Consider the following 16,990-nt stretch of genomic DNA (forward strand, 5'->3'; position numbering starts at 1 on the left):
TCGGATTCGTTAACCACTGCGCCACGACGGGAACTCCCTGGTTATCTATTTCTCCTTGAATAAATTTTGGTAGTTTATGTATTTCACAGAACTGGCCCATTTAATCTAAGTTGTCAAACTGTTTTACCTTATTATCTTTCAAATGCCTAAGGAATCCATACTGATATTCATACTTACATTCTTGATGTCAATTTGTCTCCCCTGCACCCCCCTTGGCCAGTTTAGATATTTATTCATTTTATCTTTTTAACTAGCTTTTGGTTTCAATAAGTTTCTCAATTGTTTTTAATTTATTGACTTGTGCTCTTATCTTCATTATTTTCTCCCTTTTTCTTGTTTGGAATTTAATTTGCTCATTTTCTAAATCAGAGGTATGCAACCTATGACCCAAATGCTAAACCTAGTCCATGACTTTCTTTTTTTTTTAATGACCCTCAAACTAAGAATGTTGCTCATATTTTTTAAAAGTTGTAAAAACAAAAGAAGAACAAAATGTGCCAGAGACCATATATGGCTTTCAATGCCTAAAATATTTACTATCTGGACTTTGACAGAAAAAGTGCTAATAACCCTTGTAACTAGATTACTGATTTGAACACTTTCTTGTTTTTCGAATATGGCCACTTAAGCGCTATAAATTTCACTCTAAACACTTCTTTAGCAGTATCCCACAAATCACAATATTTTAGATTACACTTTCATTTTCATTCAGTTTAAAATATTTTTATTTTACCTTCAGAGCTCCTCTTCGATCCATGGACTACTTAGAAGTGGTTGTTTTATTTCTAAATATTTGGTAATTTTCCAGATATCTTTCTTTTATTAAGTTTAATTTTTTTTATGGTTTGAAAACAGACGTTACAAGATTTATATTCCTTTAAATTTGTTAACATTTTGTTTTATGGCCCAAATTCTGCTCTATTTCAGCGACTGAACTATGCGCCTGTGAAAAGAATGTATATTCTACTTTTGTTAGAGGAAGTGTTCTATAAATGTCAACTAGGTCAAGTTGGTTGATAGTATTACTCATGAAAAAATTAAAAGAACAACTATTCAAAAGCTATAGCTTGTTCTTTAAATTTTTTTCCATTCTTTTTTCTATTGGTGTTTCAGTTTGGGTAATCTCTCTTGACCTATTGTCAAGTTTACTGATTCCTCCCTATTGGAGGGAATAGGAGAGAAGGGTTCAGGTGGGGGTCTGTGCCCCTTCACTGTTATTCCCCTCATCTAGGCCTGTGTCCTGAAGGATGCTTTCTCAGGACTCTTTCCAATTTTTTTGGGTAGGAGGGATTGCCTGGTGGGGTGTCAAGTGCACGGATGAGGCCTTTAAAGGCATTCTTCATCTCTGAGTTTTCCATTTTTAACACTTCTATTTAACTTTTTTATAATATTCAACTCTGCTGAAATCACCCATCTGATCTTACTCGTCCACTTTTAACATTAGAATCTTTAACATGTTAATCATAGTTATCTTAAATTCCTCATACAGTTTTAACATTTGTGTCATAGCTGAGCCTGATTTTGTTATTTGCTTTGTCTCTTGGCAGTGGGTTGCTTCTTTTTTCTTTCTTTCTTTCTTTTTTTGTCTTTTTAGGGCTGCACTCGCAGCATATGGAGGTTCTTGCGCTAGGGGTCGAATTGGAGCTGTAGCTGTCGCCCTACATCACAGTCACAGCAATGCATGATCCCAGCCACGTCTGTGACCTACACCATAGCTCATGGCAGTGCCAGATCCTTAACCCACTCAGCAAGGCCAGGAATCGAACCTAAATCCTAATGGATGCTAGTCATATTTGTTTCTGCTGAGCCATGATGGGAACTCCTTTTTTCTCCTTTCCTGTAACTTTGTTTTGTTGAAAGTCAAGACTTCTTGTGGTTTTTGCTCCTGGATGTGTGTGTCTTTCTGCTAGGCCTTTTGTGTGAAGCTTTAAGAGTTAGGAGCTGGGTTGAGTCTGAGTTCTTGTGTTATGTAATTATCCAGAGTATGTCATAGGCTCCAAATTACTCTAGCGATATCTTTTATTTAGAGTAGGGGCTGCTTCTCAAAGAAGGATTTTCTCAATGTCTGTTTCACTTTTAGCATTAGGTTTCTCCTCTGTGCTATGCCTTAGAATTACCTATCTTAATGTTCTTGTAATGCTCCTAGCAATATTCCATTATTCCTTGTTATCTGACACTTGTCAGTCTGGTGATGGGGGTGAGGGGAGTGTTCTCTGCTGTTTCGATTAGGTCTTAGTCTCGGGCAGGCACTGTGGTTCTCGGTCATGGGGATGTGACCTTCTCAGCGCTCCTGCCGCTCTTCCAGCTGTAGTTCTGGGCCCGGCACGCATTCCTGTCCTCTGCGCTGGGCAGAGCTGTTTCTCCACCTGCCACTCACACCGTGTTCCCTTACGTTAGCTGCGATGGGTTTTCATTCACTGTCTTTCTTACTATATAAATTAATACTTTGGTGGGGGGGGTTGGAAGGAATAGAGGAGAAGGGTTCAGGTGGGGGTCTGTGCCCCTTCACTGTTATTCCCCTCATCTAGGCCTGAATCCTGAAGGATGCTTTCTCAGGACTCTTTCCAATCTTTTTGGGTAGGAGGGATTGCCTGGGGGGGTATGTGAAGAGAGAACCTGCAAGAGGGCACAAAATCCTCCATATATTTAAGGCTGTTAGGTGCTCCACTTTCCCTTGCCAGCCCACACTATGCCTCCCATCAATTCTTTAAACTAGAGCCCGATCCTTCTTAATGGTATTTGCTGTACATGTCTCAGGTAAAAAAGTACTCATGTTCCTTCTCTTCTAGCAGACAATGCTCTCTTCTCACCTCAGTTTATGACAGGTTCAAGAAAAGTTATAAACGTGCAGTCGTTTTAAGGGTGGGAGTGATGTACCTTCCTGCTTTCTCTAGTCCCATACGCAAACTAGAAGCCTACTGTTTTCACTCCTAGAATTTGCACCAAAATGGTCTCAGAAGCATTGTGATTCATTGATTTATTTTACAACTGAGAATACTGAAACTCTAAAAGCAATGAATTCTTTGGATATTTATTGACAGAGTCAAGGCAATTTCACTTATTTACACAGTGACTCATTATACATGGTATTTGGAGTGATGTATAGGAAAACCAGAAATTAAAAAGTAAAAGAGGAATTAAAACGAAACATGAGAGGAGTTCCTGTCGTGGCTCAGTGGAAATGAACCTGACTAGTATCCATGAGGATGCAGGTTCGATCCCTGGCCTCACTCGTGGGCCAGGGATCCCGTGTTGTCCTGAGTTGTGGTATCGGTCACAGACACAGCTCAGATCTGGCTTTGCTGAGGCTGTGGCATAGGCCGGCGACTGCAGCTCTGATTCAACCCCTAGTCTGGGAACCTCCAAATGACGTGAGTGCACCCTAAAAAGGGGAAAAAAAAAGAGAGAAAGAAACATGAGGACCAGGTATAATATAATGTTAAATAAAGGTGAAGATGTGTGTGTGAGTGTGTGGGGGGGGGATGAGGGAGGAGAATGATAAAAATTGAAAAAAGCAGATTATAAGGTTTTACACAATGGCATAGTTGAGCCATAAGTTGATGCCAAATTTCCAGATGTCTAAAGTAAAAAAAGTAAAAATTATATTATAGTCTTTATTATCTATTTGAAGAATATATATGCATTCCTTAAGCAAACAGAATCATATCCTAGTACTAAGTTTTAAAAGAAATTTCTTTCATGTGGTTTCATATAGGGACTGCTAAGAAATATGATGGGACAAGGCTCTCAACTGCATCTCTGAAGCAAATAGTTATCAGGTTTTATACAAATGCTGAAGTCAGACCTCAGGTAGAAGTGTTCGGTCTTCAAATCCAAACCTATTTTTACTTCCTTATGCAGTTTATTCTACCAGCAATTCACGAGGATAGACTGCTTTATACAAACTATTAGTGATCACTGGTGACTCAGTTAACATCAGTCAAAATAGGTACGTCCTAGGTTACAAAATTCTTTCAAATTAGAAGGTTCTCCATTACCTTGTCTTATCATCTCATTTTAGATATAAAATAGATCGTGATAAATACTTTCTTGTAAAAAATGTTACAGGCAAGTTCAATTCCTACTCAGTTTAGAAAGAAGTTTTTAAAAGGCTTAGCTGACAAGACATTTTCTCTTTAGGATACTACTTATGTCAAGAAGGGAACTTTATAAATATTTAAAACTAATTACTAGGAATCAGAGACCAAAGAAAAGAAAAACAAAACCCTTAAGTCTTTCTGCACTGCCAACAATTTATTGGAGTGAAAAAGGGTCAAAATCTAGACAGAAAGACTAAGAAACCATGAGGAAAAAGAAAATGAATAGTCACTTCAGGAATAAGACTTTCAACAACCGCTCAAACTATTTAATCTCACAGCTCCAAGTTTCAAGCCTATGATACATTTTTATTTTATATACATCAAAGGGAAAATAATTTCAATTTCTAATTAGCCACTCAAGGCAGAGTGAGTGTTAGGGTAGGAAGTAATTCATAGCTATATACACCAAAACATTTTAAAGAGACTCTAGTTGAACATGACTATAACTGGAAATAAAAAAGCCCTTCTAAAATGATACTCAGAGTCTCACTTTAAGAAGAGTCCTTACAGTCTCTGAAAAAACACGAGATTGGTTTTGGATACTGTTCAAAATGCACTTGCTGCAAGTGCTGGGAAGACCACCTCTTTATAATATAATCTTACCTAAAATGGATCCTGATTTATGGACCCAGGAGACAAAAATTAAAGAGACAGCTTGCTCTCTCTTTAAAAAAAGGAAAAAGAAAAAGTGAGGAGATTTGAGGAATATGAAAATTTTATATAAATATGTAGATATGTTATATACAGACACTATTACAAATACGAACACTCAGTTAATATTCTTGGCATCTTGACAAGGAAAAAATAATTTCACTTCCCATTTGGCATTAGCTAACTCATGCCTGAAACAAGTAAACATTTATGAAGAATCCTCACATGAGAAAATATTTATACAAATTAAAGGGAAAGAATGTTATTTTGGATCTACAATCCTGTGGCCTTTCAGCTGGAATATTAGTTGATCTTAATGAGAGAAACTGTGTGATTCAAGAATCAACTAAATAGAAATTAAAATGAACATAGATGCACAAGAACAAAATTAACTGTATAAGGCAAATGCATGCCTCACATGCATAGCACCTGTCCTCACATGTAGAAAAGAACATCAGCCTTTGACTGATTATTTCTTTTTGACATGATTTATCACCCGGTATTCTTTAAACTTGATAAAGCAAATTAATCTTTGATTGCAGGCGGCACTGGAGGTTGCCATTAGTCATGTAGTTTGGTGAGGTTCCTTGTGTTTCATTTACCAGGCACACAGAAAGAGAGCCCAGAAGCAATTGCCTCAGCTTTGACTTCTTTCCCTATCCACCCAGGAGAAATGATCAAAGAATTCAATATACGGTATTTTAAATTACTTCTACAGAACTGACCAACAAGGGGAAAAAAGGAATTTTCTCTTTACTCTATTTTTATAATTATTTTTTAACCGAGGACAAAGGGACAGTTATAACTTGTGATTTTAACATTAACAACTTAAACAGACTTTTTCCTTTGTTTCAGGGACAAGGGGTGCGAGTGGAGAGTGATTAAGAATTACAATTTTGAAAACCAGAATCTTAAGAAAGAAAGGACATTTAGGAATCAACTATTCAGGGACACAGAAAGGGCAAATAGATACTCAATTTCTATTATGGAACTAAATATACATTCAATTCAATGAAAAGATTTTTAGATCAAAACCATCATTCCCATCTTTTATGAAAAAAGAAACATTTTCCAAATTAGTAAACAATCCATCTTGAATATTATCCAATTTTTGCTTTAAAAAAAATCAGTATACAGTGATAGGAAAACTGTCATGATTTTTAATGCTTATTCTTTTCGAGCTTTTTATTTTATAATTTACCATTCGAAGAGCATTTCACTGGCCTAATACTCACCATTACTCATCCTAATAAGTCAGTGTGCCGAGGAAATAGAAAGATTTATCTGATGAAATAACTACCAAGGAACCCTGCCCGAGTTAGGAAAACTTTTGAGCTTTCCGTTTTTGTTCCTTTACTTAACCGGCAATGCCCATCAGAGACATTTTCCACAATCTCAAAAACACAGATCCTTCTGCTATACTAACGTTAACAAATCATCAACACATATATAATCTGATTCAATCTAGCCTTAAGTATAAAATTGAAAATTTGACCCCTAAAAGGTGAACATTTCTATTAGGCTAAATATTAAATCTTCTAAAATTGTGAGGAAAATAATTTGAATATGCTGCTAGAGAACTTACTAAACACCCAATATTTACGACAGCCTCACTTTCCAACTAGTTTGCGTGGAAGACATTTCTATACCTAAAGGGAAGGAAAGCTTCTATGTTTAGACCCACCTTTTAAAAATCATTTGTTATTTTAAAAAGGAATCCAAAGAATACATGAATAATCATTAAAAATATCAAATTGCATTTAAGAATTTATGCATTTTTTTTTTATCTCCAAAAGATAATATTCTGTTAAAATTAACTCGACTGAAGTAGGCCTAACACCAACGTTTCAGGTATTTATTTTTAGGTGACATCATTTGTTCAAAAAACAAAATTCTGCAAATTATGTAAATGTGTAAATAAAGGCATTAAGCGTGTGGATGCTTAAAAGACCTTTTTCTTCAGAGAATTGTGAGAGCGTTGTTAAGCTCTGCAATGCATAGGAACAAGCTAAAAGCTCAAGGACAACAATGCTCTTTAAAAAAAAAAAAAGAATTGTTGATGTTCTTAACCCAATGTTTGATAAAACACAGTCTAACCAGATTCCTGGTCATATATTTAAGCACAAAATATTAAATACAAGAACTAGGTTTCTGTCAATTTCCCTACTATCTTTATATGAACTGAAGATTAGGGGTAGCTAATACACACAGATATTCACAAATTAAGTAAGTCTATGATCTTTTAAAGCATTTATGAAAATAGCATCACAAAAACCTCATTTCCTAAAAACAATACAATGTTTTCTCTTTGCACATCTGCAAGCTTATTGGAGCTATAATTTTGTAAATAAACTGTAAAGAGTTAGGGATAAATTTTTGCAAATGATTATACTAAAATGCAGGAATTTGGCATATACTATTTCTAATTACAAACAAAATATTAATTTGGTAGTATTTATGGAAACTTTAGAAAGCTGGTAGTATTAATTAATTATAACATTAATAATAATGAATTATGAAAACTATATATCTCCTTTTAGCAAATATTGCCATATTTAAACAAATAAAAATACATATGTAACTGTATCTTATCTTTCAAAGTATATATGTAACTCTACCTTATTTCCACATTTTAGCTTAATTTATTAAAAGGCAAAAACTGATTAATTTCATGAGTTATTTAATGAACAATTTAGTTGAAACATTTTCTTCTAGAATTATTATGAATAATTACTGTTTAGAAATACAGAGCGCATGAGAAGAGCTGAAAAACTGTCAGAATTGTGTGAGCTAAAGAACTTCAAATCCACTATATTAAAACAAATTTTAGTCTTTCCCCAGCATATAACTCAAAGGAAGTAGAAGTTAGAAATAACCTGGTCTATAATAAGGATTTAAGCCTGCTTTCTCTCTCTCTCTCTTTCTTTTTTTGGGATAAAGAAGGGCATTTCAGAAAAAAGTATATTCGGTGTGATGATTAAAACTATCTTTCCTTTTTTATTAACTCTAGTTGTAATTTATATGCTGATTTACAGCAAGTTCACATGTAACAACTTACTATTTATATATGAATATACACTTACTGCTTGGCTCCATTGAGAAACTATAAATTTCATCTATTGAACATTAGCAAAAAATTACATGTGTTTATCATCTGGATTATTCTCAGATTAATAGAGATAAATGACAAAACATAATCAGTAGCAGCTCTGCAACTTAATCATTGCATCTGAGCTATAGGAAGCACTTAATTACTCTCATTTACTAGGTTCAATCTAATGAGAAAGCATTAGCCAAATGAAAAGAATGCAGTACAAACAAACAAAATAGTTATACCATCATTAAAAAGAAACTCTGACAGTGCAGGTGACAGCATAGGCAGGATAAATTACCATAATGTTCTAAATGCTGAGCTGTCAGCATGCTAATGCCATGATCAGATACCCTGGGAATCTCAGCACTAGAGTTGTCAGAAACAGGTATCATAAATCACCTCTATCTACTGTACTGCTCATTATCACAGCTATAGTGTACATGTTTTTCAGCATACTTCAGTACAAATTTGAAGGCAACACTCATTCTTATGAGTGGGTCTGTTTACTCTTACAGACACTGTAGACAATTCTTGCCTAATAAATGGCTACTTTCTTTTGCAATAATTACAAGATCTCAGAACATGATAGACCTCTGCTTTTGATTCATAAACCATCTGGATGAATGGACTGCAAAAACAGCACATTTTCCCAAGCTGTACATGCACAATATATACAGTAGCAGTGAACTAAATAAATTAACATTATCCCATTTAAAGGAATATTATTTTGAAGCCATTCCCGGATCTGGAAAACAATGGTAGTAGACACAAATTAGAATCACTTCAAATGCCTAGCATCAGGAGTTCCCATCATGGCGCAGTGGTTAACGAATCCGACTAGGAACCATGAGGTTGCGGGTTCAATACCTGCCCTTGCTCAGTGGGTTAAGGATCCAGCGTTGCCGTGAGCTGTGGTGTAGGTCGCAGATGTGGCTCGGATCCCACGTTGCTATGGCTCTGGCGTAGGCTGGCGGCTATAGCTCCGATTAGACGCCTAGCCTGGGAACCTCCATATGCGGCGGGAGCAGCTCAAGAAATGGCAAAAAGACAAAAAAAAAAAAAAAAAAAAAAAAAAGCCTAGCATCATTTAAAGGAGCGATCTATAAAATGAAAAGGCAACTTACAGAATGGGAGAAAATATCTGCAAATCTTTTATCTGATAAGGGATTAATATCTAATACATATAAAGAGTTTATACAAATCACTAGCAAATAAGGTCAGACAATCTAACTAAAAAATGTCAGAGGGAGTTCCCGTCGTGGCGCAGTGGTTAACGAATCCGACTAAGAACCATGAGGTTGCGGGTTCGATCCCTGCCCTTGCTCAGTGGGTTAACGATCCGGCGTTGCCGTGAGTTGTGGTGTAGGTTGCAGACGCGGCTCGGATCCCGCGTTGCTGTGGCTCTGGCGTAGGCCGGTGGCTATGGCTCCGATTCAACCCCTAGCCTGGGAACCTCCATATGCCGCGGGAGCGGCCCAAGAGATAGCAAAAAGACAAAAAAAAAAAAAAAAAAAAAAAAAAAAAAAAAAAATGTCAGAGGATCTGAATAGACATTTTTCTGAAGAAGACATATAAATGTCCAACGGGCACGTGAAAAGGTGCTCAAAATCACTCATCAACAGGTAAGTGCAAATCAAAACCACACTGGGGTGTCATTTTACACTTATTAGAATTACTATTATCAACAAAGACAAAAAATAACAAGTATTGGTGAGGATGTAGAAAAAAGGTGCACTACTGTGTTTGTCGTGCACTGCTGGTGGAATGTACATTGGTGCAGCTGCTATGGAGGTTCCTAAAAAAATTAAAAATAGAACTACCATACAACCCAGCTATTCTACTTCTGGATAGCTCTTTGAAGAAAACAAAGACACTAACTTGAAGAGATATATGCACTCCAATGTTCATTGCACTAGTATTTACAATAGCTGACATGGAAACAACCTAACTGCTCATAAACAGATGAATGGATAAAGAAAATGTGGTATATACATACAGTGGAATATTATTCAGCCATAGCAAGGAGACCCTGCCATTTGCTACAACATGGATGAACTTTTGTGGGCACTCTGCTAAGTGAAGTAAATCAGACAGAAAAAGACAAATACTCCATGATCAATCCACTAGTATAAGAATCTAAAGTGGATTGATCATAGAGTATTTGTCTTTTTCTGTCTGACATATATATGGAATCTCAAACCAAAAAACCCAAACTCATAGATATAGAGAGCAAACTGGTGGTTGCCAGAGGTAAGGGACAGGTTTGGGGGGAGGTGGGTAAGATGGGTAAAGGTGATCAAGAAAAAAAAAGACATAATATTTTTTAAGAGGAATGCTTTATTTTATAAGGAAAAAGACCTAATATTTTTGAGAGTTTATTCTGTGTAACCTCCTTTAATCCCTACAATAGTCTTGTGAATTAAGTAGTATTATTCTAACTTTCAAAACAAGAAAACTGAGAAAGCTACTAGGCAGTAGAACTTTGTTTGAACCCAAGACTGTATAACTGAAATCTGCAAGCCCTTATAACCAGTGGAGTTAGCAAAAAGATTTTGGAGATGAAAGTCTAAAAACACACGAAATAGTACAGATTTCTCAAAAAAGATGTATGAATAAAAACATGCATACTGTCTCTTCATTATAAATAAAATGGTATCAGAATGCTAATGTCCACTCAACAAAAGGAATGGCTAGAAGGGAAGCTGGCTTTCCATCTTCACAACATAACTTGTAATATAATTGTGCCAAGGTAACAGTTGCTTATGATGATATATTTGTATTCCCAAATCAGTTCTTATAAAAAGGACAAGATATGTTTAAGAGATAAAATGGTGTTTTTCATTCAAAGCATTTTAAAGTATTTTGATTCAGCATAAAAATAGAAAGAAAAGAAAAAAATTGTGGTGTATTCAGGAAGAAATGTGCAATTTCCAAAGAAAATGAAAATGAAAGACATTTTCTTATAATCTGTTTGCAGATTCTCTTGTACTTATTCTAAGAAGGGAATTATGTTTCTTGTTGACTTTTTGTGTTTTGATAGGCGACAAGTGATGGCGGTAAGTGTCACAAGAATTGTTTTAATGCTCTTGAGCAAAGTGCGATTTAATTACATGTTACAACCTCAGTCAGTTTTACTTTGAAGATGATATAGTTCCACTATCTTGAAACCAGAATACTCATTAATGTGATTTTAAGTCCTTTCCTGATGTAGATATACACCATAGTATGAGTTTTCTTTTGAAAAGTAGAGCTCTGGCAGCAGATACACAATATTCATTTTCTTCATGTTGCATAAAACAGTTTTCATTATTTTTGTAGAATCTGACCTTTTTGGGGGCTCCATCTAATTCTATCTATATGATGCTGCTGAAACATAAAGATATGATTCACTTTTAGGGGCTTATTATGTCCCAAGCACTTTACACATTATAATAGAAAAAATCCTACCAGCCCAGATGGTGGATCTGAACCCAGGTCAGTTTGGAATAAAGCTTGTATGATACTGTTCACTGAATAATACTGTCTTTTGCCATGAGTGTAAACTTTCTTTCTTAGGTTGCCATGAGGAGAGAACTCTACAGATCTCATACCCATTTATTTCCGACATAATTTTTCAGAATTGCTAACTGGAAATGGGGAGAAGAGTTCTGAAAGCACTAACGCTGGACACTTTGGTGAATCCCAGGCACAGAATCACTGCTCGCCATCACCTCCCCTGACCCCTAGGTGGTGCTATGGGCACAAAGGCGGTGCCAGACTGAAGTAACTGGTGGAGATCCAGGCAAGGTTTGGGGCAAGAGAAAGTGGAAGCAGAACAAAGGGAAACTGTCCTCCACGTTAAAAGCCCACATAATTTCCCTTAATTATAACCCAGCTATACGAGTCAGGCACAAGCAGAGCTATATCTCACCTTTGCAAGAAACGTGGGGCAAGAGAATTGTTATGAATTGATTCCTATTGACTTACACTGTAATTTCAGAGGTGAGATGGATAAAATTGCATTTTCATTTTCATTGCTTTTCAGAAACAAGGCCTGTGAGGTTTGTAGCTCTATGTTTCTCCATCCATTCTTCCCTCTTCCCATCACCATGCGGTCAGTGATTAAAAAACAAAACAAACTTCTATGACACAGGAAAGGCTTTTACTAGAGAAGTGGGATAGAGAGACAAAGACTTTATCCACTAGTGTAAGAATCTAATCTCATCAAAGCGGATTAGCAACTCACTGAAGGCAGGGCTAGGGCGAATTAAAGACTCAATAAATATCTGTTGAAAGAATAAGTTAGCAAATATGATGTTCATTGTTATATTTATGAGGTTAGAAGGCAGAGTTTTAATCCTTGCAATTACATTCAAAGTTTTTCTTAAAATTCATGGACCAGTGACAGTGTTCAGGACTGGAATCCACTCTGGCCATTATATCAGTGTCACCTTATCATTCTCAGACTTGTCACACTTCTCCCCCTCCTTCTACCATTTGATAAACATAAAGTTCTCAACTCACTTCAGATACTCTCCAAGTCTGTCTTAGCAGAGGGGATGGGGGAGAACTTGCACTTATTCCACAGCGGGGGTGGGGGGGTAACATTATCTTCATTAATCAAGGTTTTAATGAGCTTTCTTTCAGTTGTAGCTGGGGTGTTACAGACAACAAATGTTCTATTTTACAAAAATTTCCCCCAACTTAGCAATATAATATGGAATACTTTTCTAACTATATCTCTTCTCCTGTAATGAACAGTAACACCAAACTAAGAAATTTTAAGTGTACTTGCTTTTAATTCTCTTTTTAAGAAGTTAGTGAAATTATCAATTCTCATGGCATTAAAAAAATTCATATTAGAAGTTCCTGTCGTGGCTCAGTGGAAACGAATCTGACTAGCATCTATGAGGATGCAGGTTCGATCCCTGGCCTCGCTTAGTGGGTTGGGGATACAGCACTGCTGTGAGCTGTGGTGTAGGTTGCAGATGTGGCTCAGATCCAGTGTTGCTGTGGCTGTGCTGTAGGCCAGCAGCTGTAGCTCTGATTTAACCCCTAGCCAGAGAAATTCCATTTGCTGCGGGTACAGCCCTAAAAAGCAAAAACAAAACAAAAAACAAAACAAAAAAAAAAACAAAACAAAAAAACCCAAAAACTAAAAAACAAAAACCCAAAAACTTCATATTAAAGCCACAATTTCATTAAAATGTACCTCTGTTCTTCTTCATTTTTACTGGGCTCTAGAAACTCTGTATAATCTGGATGATAATATCACGGTTCAGATGCTGTCTTAGCTTTGCTTGACACTTCGTACCTAAAAAGTGTTAGCTAGTCTTAGCTCTCATTTCATTTGAATAAAATCTGTAATAGTAAAAAAGTATCAGGTTTTAAAGTATTTTGAATTTTGTTCCTAGACAAACTGCCCCCCATGTTCAGGTGAATGATATTTGCTATAAAGGCGTCTTAAGTCCCTCCGACCATGAAACACTAGTGATGTTTGTTGGAATACTGTTAGGTTGAGCACTAGGTATATAAGTAAGGTAGACTCATAAAAACATTCCTAAATGCAAAAATTAAAACTGAAACCACTTCCCCAAGCATAAATGGGATATTTGCTATAATACATGGGTGTTAAAAATTTACACCTAAATGTTTTTCAACTTTCTGGGATATTTAGGTTTTCGTTCTCTTTCATGACTATACGTCATTAGAACTCAACTTGGCAATCAACTCTGTCTTCTAGCAAACATTTTCCTGGTCCATTTTACAAATAAAGTAGGCAATTTTATCTCATTGCATTCCAAGGGAGATTAAAGAATATTTAATCATTGTTTGAAAATACGTTAGCATTGTATTAGATCTCAATTTCTATTTCATGGTGGAAGTAAGATTTTATTAATGATTAAACTATATCCATATAAAATAGGCTACAACCTTTAATTCACATAAAATCAGTGAAGAATGAAAAAAGATGATATTTTTGAGAAGTTTTACACCAGGTCTGGCAAAAATACTTTTCGTTTGTTTTCTTTTCTATCTCATCCACCTAAGTTAAGAAACAAGACTAGCTAGCCTTTCCCCCATACTTAAACAAAGGGTTTGGTAATATGCTTAATAACTGCTAAATGAAAGAAATAAAGAGTTCTTTGGGAAACCATTTAGTATGTCTGTACTCCACCAGGCTTCTAAAAGGCTGGAAAATACAGGATAGATAAATCTTATATAAAACACTCAGCAATTTCATTATATAAGATAAAAAAGGAGATAATTGCTTTTTTGTGGTTGGATAACTTCTGAAGGTGGTGATATAGTTGCAATACAAGTCATATACTAAAATTTAAGGTTTAAACATTCAAACACAATCTACTTTAATTATAATGTAATTATTTCTATGTAATTCATATAAGCTAACCTTGGAAATTTGACTCAAGTACACTAGAATCATGATATTCTGGTACTTTGTTCTGTAAGCTGTTTGAGAAGGCAATCAGGCTCAAAGAATAAACAAAGATCTCAAACACTGCTAATGATTTGGACAACTTATACGAAAGTATTATTCTTGAACAGGATTGTAGGATTTTCTGAAATTGGGAAGTCAACTTGAAAGAGCCAAAAGGTATACTAAAAGAAAGGTTCTAAAATATGGGGTAACAGTTGAGGACAGTAGTTCTCAAACTTTTCAGTCTCTGGATTCTTTGACACTTTTTAAAACTATTGAGGAAGAATCCAAAGAGCTTTTGTTTATATGGGTTACACTGATTGATATTTACCATGTTTGATTAGAAAAAATAATAAATCTATTACATGTCAATAGAATTAACATAGGCTATATTTTCTAAAACAAAAAATTTAGTAAAAAGAGTGGCAATGTTTTACATTTTTATAAATCTCTTTCATATCCGGCTTAACTGAAGTGGAAGTAGTTGAATTTTATGTTGGTTACTGTTTTCAATCTGTTGTAATATCACCTGACATAGCTTTTAGAAAACTCCCCTATACATTCATTAGAGTATGAAAGTGAAAAGGTTTTAATACTGTGCTACTATCATTTTGAAATTAGTTTGACCTCAGTGAACCTCTGAAAGGATCTCAGGATCTCCAGGAGTCCCTGGACCACATTTTGAGACCTGTTTGCATGGAGGCTAAAGCCACAGGTTCTAGACTGAGAATTGCTGGGTCTGAATCCCAGTTCCTCTTCTTATTTGCTATGTAAACTTGGGGATATCACTTAACTTCTTTGGGTCTCAACTTCCTCATTTGCAGAAGAAGGTTAATAATAATGCCTATTTTGGAGGAACTATTGTTTGAAATAAATGAGATTAACTCACACCAAAAGTAGTGACTTTAAGTAATAACAAAATAACTATCATTAAAAAATCTGTTGCTTTAAAATAAGTGTTTGCTGAGTCCAGCCATTAAAATTTTCTGAGTCCAGCCTTTTACCAGTGTGATATTAATGCCTATCACAATCTGGAAAATACTTGGAACACAGAAGATGCTCAAATATTTGTGAAAAAAATAAATGAGTGAAAAAAGAATTGCCCATATGCAATGAACACACGTATATTCCAACAGAAACACAATTTATTTCACAAGAGCGTTAGAATGGGTAATGACTGCTGTGAACGCTTAAATTTTAAACAACTAACTATCTGTAGTTTGGGAAAAGATGTGTGATCATCCTGAAGGGGAGACAATGTGTAGTGACTGTTTAAGTATGGAGAATGAGAGTATCATGATACATCTTCAGGTCTATTTGCAACCTACAGTTTGGTTGGGCTCCTTTATAAGAATTATACTATACATATGCCATGGGGGGAAAGTAGCAAGGAAGAAAGGGAACCTGCTTTTATTAAATATCTACTCTGTCAGCCACTGTTTTGAGAAGTAGGGATTTTACAAAGGGGAAACTAAGATGCAAGTGAGTTATACACCTTTGCTTGCGGTTGCATAGCTAGCATATTTTTCCTACTGTTTCTTACAATAATCCTAAATATTTTCCTGGAGTTTCATCTAATTCCTTGTACACTATATTCAACACATGTTTACAGGATGAAGATGGCAAACTGTATCCAATCCAAAGGAAGTAAAAAAGAAAGCAAAACTGCATCATGTTAATGCAGGATATCATGCAGCAAAGCCGGTCACCAACAAGGGCCAATACTGTTTTGGCAACACAGACTCTTTAGAAAGAGGCTTATATATTATCACCAGACTCATAAAAAAAGAAACACAGAATGACAGATATGGTGAAGAAGCATCAGTGTAAGGCATGATTTTGACTTTAGCTTTGTTTTGGAGAAGAGTGATCCTTTGAAGATGACCATTATTCCTACTAAGCAAGTATTACATGAGTAACTTTTCTAAGTCAGTGTTTGCATCGTGGTTCACAATTATGAACAAAGAGGCAAGAATGACTTTTTTTTTTAAATTTATTTTTTCCCGCTGTACAGCATGGGGATCAAGTTATCCTTACATGTATACATTTCCCCCCCCCCCACCCTTTGTTCTGTTGCACTATGAGTATCTGGACATAGTTCTCAATGCTACTCAGCAGGATCTCCTTGTAAATCTATTCTAAGTTGTATCTAATAACCCCAAGCTCCTGATCCCTCCCACTCCCTCCCTCTCCTGTCGGGCAGCCACAAGTTTATTTTCCAAGTCCGTGATTTTCTTTTCTGTGGAGATGTTCATTTCTGCTAGATATTAGATTCCAGTTATAAGTGATATCATATGGTATTTGTCTTTGTATTTCTGACTCATTTCACTCAGTATGAGAGTCTCTAGTTCCATCCATGTTGCTGCAAATGGCGTTATTTCATTCTTTTTTGTGGCTGAGTAGTATTCCATTGTATATATATACCACATCTTCCGAATCCAATCATCTGTTGATGGACATTTGGGTTGTTTCCATGTCCTGGCTACTGTGAATAGTGCTGCAATGAACATGCGGGAGCATGTGTCTCTTTTAAGTAGAAGAATGACTTTTTTAAAAAAATTAAAGTACGGCTGACTTACAATGTTGTGTTACTTTCTGATGTACAGCAAAGTGATATATATACATCTTCAGTTATATATATATTCTTTTTTAAAATTCTTTTCTATTATGGTTTATTATAGGATACTGAATATAGTTTCTGGGGCTTTTACAGTAGGATCCTGTTGT

At 35.6% G+C, this 16,990-nt stretch overlaps 1 protein-coding gene and 1 long non-coding RNA gene across 5 annotated transcripts in view; one reads left to right on the plus strand and one right to left on the minus strand.

Annotated features, from left to right (window-relative positions):
- Positions 1-16,990, minus strand: part of RANBP17 (RAN binding protein 17) — a 324,083-nt gene that overhangs the window by 130,884 nt on the left and 176,209 nt on the right. The gene's annotated exons all lie outside the window — the stretch shown is intronic.
- On the plus strand, positions 1,559-9,307 carry LOC146395630 (uncharacterized). The gene is made up of 2 exons (XR_014830873.1): positions 1,559-8,696; positions 9,143-9,307. It is a non-coding gene; the product is annotated as an uncharacterized LOC146395630 (long non-coding RNA).

Source organism: Sus scrofa, chromosome 16, assembly GCF_054392235.1.
Source record: "Sus scrofa isolate SSC_HxYL_T2T_F1_AM1 chromosome 16, Sscrofa_HxYL_maternal_Yorkshire_Landrace_v2.0, whole genome shotgun sequence".
NCBI classification, from domain to species: domain Eukaryota; kingdom Metazoa; phylum Chordata; class Mammalia; order Artiodactyla; family Suidae; genus Sus; species Sus scrofa.